The sequence below is a fragment of the Mus pahari genome, chromosome 20 (assembly GCF_900095145.1).
Source record: "Mus pahari chromosome 20, PAHARI_EIJ_v1.1, whole genome shotgun sequence".
Classification (NCBI taxonomy): domain Eukaryota; kingdom Metazoa; phylum Chordata; class Mammalia; order Rodentia; family Muridae; genus Mus; species Mus pahari.
Window position 1 is genome coordinate 41011400 of NC_034609.1, and position 3736 is coordinate 41015135.

Below are 3736 nucleotides of genomic sequence, written 5' to 3' on the forward strand. Positions count from 1 at the left end.
CACCCACTCACACTCACACCCACCCACACCCACACCCACCCACACATACACACAGACACAGACACGGGATGAGGTAGGTGTCTTCCTTAATCACTTCTCTCTCTCTCATATTTTTTGAGAATCTCTGAATCTGGAGCTCTCTGATGGGTGGGTAGCCTGGCTGCCATCAAGCCTCAGAAATCCTCAGAATTCTGCCTCCCATTGCTGGGGCTACACCTGATTTGCATAAACTCTTGATCAAGTTGTTCCTTTGCCTTTTGCTGGATAGCCTCAGTCACTGCTGTTCCCTTTGCTAGAGATAGCAGGGACAGACAACTTTATGGTATACATCTGGCTCTTTGGGGATCTGAATATTCAGTTTTCCCAGAATCCAGGGAGGGGGGCCATCATTTGTTGACCAATTCTAAACTCAGCTGCCTCATCCCCACTCTCTGCCTATGGATGGGCTGCCCTGGGACAAACTTCATACTAGCTCCATCTACACAGTTCGTCCGTCCCATCATGACCTTCTCTCCTCCAACTCGCAGCTCCTGAGTCACAGTGACACCACTCGAGGAGCTTCAGGAGTCTGAGAAAAGAAAACGAAAGCAGTGAGGTGTTTGATGAGACTTAGTGTGTAACCCAGGCTGGCCTCTAACTCCTACGACCCATGCCTCGCCCTTTTAAGAGCTGCGCTACAGGCGTGAGCTCCTACGCCTGGCTGTAAACCTTTTAAAGTTAATGTGTTGTCATTTCTGGCTGTTAAAATTCTTCTCTAATGCCTTAAAGATGCCTGGAATCCTTCTTGTATGGTGTGGTGGGTCTCGGGGCATGCTCCTCCATTTTTTTCTGACAACTTAAGGAGTGGTCTTCCAGCTTCATGCTGGGCCTTGAGGACATATGTCAACATTCACCCAAGACCCCACATTACTGATGATGCTCCCAAGTCTTCGGTTTTCTCCACTCAGGGGCCTTAGGTGTTATTTAATTTCTTCTTTTAAAAAACAAGACAGCTCCTTTTGAAGTTAAACACAGCTGGAAGAAGCTATTTGCCATTCTATCTTTTGCCCTGAAGCTCCTCTGGTCCAGTCTCACCAGACAGACAGACAGAGCTCTGGGTTCATTTCTGGGAGCCTGGCTTGGATGCCTTGCACCCCGGCTTTGTCTAAGAGTTGAATTCAGCCAGAACAGGAACATAAAGCTGAACAGTAATGACTCCATCAATCAAGAGACTGACTCACGAGATGGAGGACCCGAGCTCCATCCCGGAACTCAGGTAAGAAGCTGCTTTGATAGGGGGTACACCTGTAACCACCACAGGCAGGGGTGAGATGGGAGGCAGACGTGGGCGGTTTCATGGCCAGCCGGTCTAGCCTACTTGGAGATGTTCCAGGCTAGCGCCTCTGTCTCAAGCGAAAGATGTTCATTACGTGAGGAGTGAGTGAGGTCTATGCCTCCCATGCACATTTGCAGCATCTCCCAACGGGAACATGTGCGCATGTGTGTGCACACACATGTGCACATGCACGCACACACACACACACACACACACACACACACACACGCGCACTCAGACTTAAAAAATAAAAATTAAAAAGAAGGTAATTGTATGTCCCCAAATAGTGATGTTCTGACTTCCTGGAGGTAATGCTAATAATGACCCATTATAATGGGACCTTGAGTGGGTGAAGATTTTGAGTTTGTGAATAGACATCCTCAGACACAGAATTACCATAGAAACTGTAAAGGATGCAGAACCTTTGTGGAATCCAGTACTTACTAAATGAGTTCATAGAAGAGAGTCAGGAAAACTGTTTATAATAGGATGAGTGACGGAAGGTATTTCTCATTCTGCTCGCTATTATCTGTGAAAGCCCCGCTTTTTTTTTTTTTTTTTTTTTTTTTTTTGCAGGGGACCACTTGAAGAACTTGGGGTTGGAACTGAATGAAGAGTGAGTCCGGACTCCTGCTTTTGAACAGGGTCATTTTTCACATACGATGGCCCCAGAACTTGTGACGATAAACAGCGATATGCTGAGTGAGCGCTCATTAAGTGATTGTTTTCCCAACTCCCTTTGGTTGCTATGGAGGCACGTGCAGCGTTTACTATGGAATCGCTGGTACCAAGAACATCTTGGTCAAAATAATCACTTGTGTCTAAAATTGACTGTTCATATGAACGGAACCCACGTCATGGGTAGAAAGTCAGTTTATAAGAAGACAATAATGAAGGCCAGAGGGATGGCTCTATAACTAAGAGCACTTGCAGGGTGCTTGTGGGGAACTCGCTTGGTTCCCAGCACCCACTTAAATAACCTGTAACCTCAGTTCCAGGGGACCTGATACATTCTTTTGACCTTTGTGAGTATGTGCATGCATGTGGTGTGCAGGTATCACACAGGCACACATGCACATACATGCATTTTTTAAAAAAACGAAATACATAATAAAATAAAATAAATTATCAGCTATAGAAATACAATGTGTTTTTTAAAATTAGGGTTTTCAGAGAAGACAGGGTCTCCAAGGAAGACCAGCAGGGTCAATTAACCTGGACCCCTGGGGGCTCCCTGAGACTGAATCACCAACCAAAGAGTGAACACGGACTGGTCCTACCCCTATGACATACATATATATGTAGCAGATGTGCAGCTTGGTCTTCATGTGGGTCCTCCAACAACCGGAGCAGAGGCTGTCCCTGAATTTGTTTCTTGCCTGTGGATCCTGTTCTGTTGGAGACCAGGCTGACATAAACCAGGCCTTTTACAGCCCCCATCTGGGAGCCATATAGTTCTTTGTTGAGAGCCGAGTCACCCCCTTTCCCCTCAAGGCTGTTCGTGGGAATCAGCAGATTCCGGGCCCTAAACAGACACCTAGGGCTGTAAAGGAGGATCCGGGCTTCCGCTGGGTTCCGGAGCAGCGTTGCCAGGACTCTGAAATAAATCACTGAAAGTTTCAAACCTGCAATCAGCATTTCCCCATTTGTCCTTCACTTTGTTTCTTTTGATCATTCCCTCACCCCGCTCTGTATGCTATAAAACTAAAGCCTTATTCTTCATTAAACAGACTGTGACAAAAAGCCGTTGCATGGTGTCCCTCTCTTTCTCGCCCATTTCACTTTCAGGCTCGGTCCCCCCTCGACTCCATGGACTAACTAGATCCCGCTGGACCAGGATACTGTTCCCTACCTCAGTAAGAGAGGATGCACCTAGCCCTGCAGTGACCAATGTACAGTGGTGGGGGGCTGGGAGGGGTAATACTCTGGAGGACTCCCCCTTCTCAGAGTAGGGGAGGGGCTCGGGGGAAGAGCTTTAAGAAGGCGGAACTGGCAGGAGAGGGGGGCTGATATTGGGATGTTAAGTGAATAAATGAATTAATTTTTAAAAAATTGGGGTCTCATGGGGCTGGGCTGTTTTGGAACTGTTTCCTAAGAATACTCTTTTTCTTTCTCCAAAAGTATGGCATGAAAAATGCTTGGGCTTTCTTGTCATGGTTCCAGTCCTAATACTCTGCCTGAGATGCTGTGTGGGAGCAGGGGCCCCCTGCAATGTCTCGGTGCCCCTGCTTCTTCCTCTCATACCAGTCAGTGCCCTGCTCAGTGTTAGACCTAAGCAAGTGATGAAGGCTTGAAATGCCCCTGGCACCCAATAGGACATCTCTTTCCCTTAATCATCACAGTGGGCCGCTCTTGGTCTCAGGGAACACTTAGGACAGCAGCTGTTCTCCTACAGGTAGCATCGTAGCCCCTTGTGGTTAT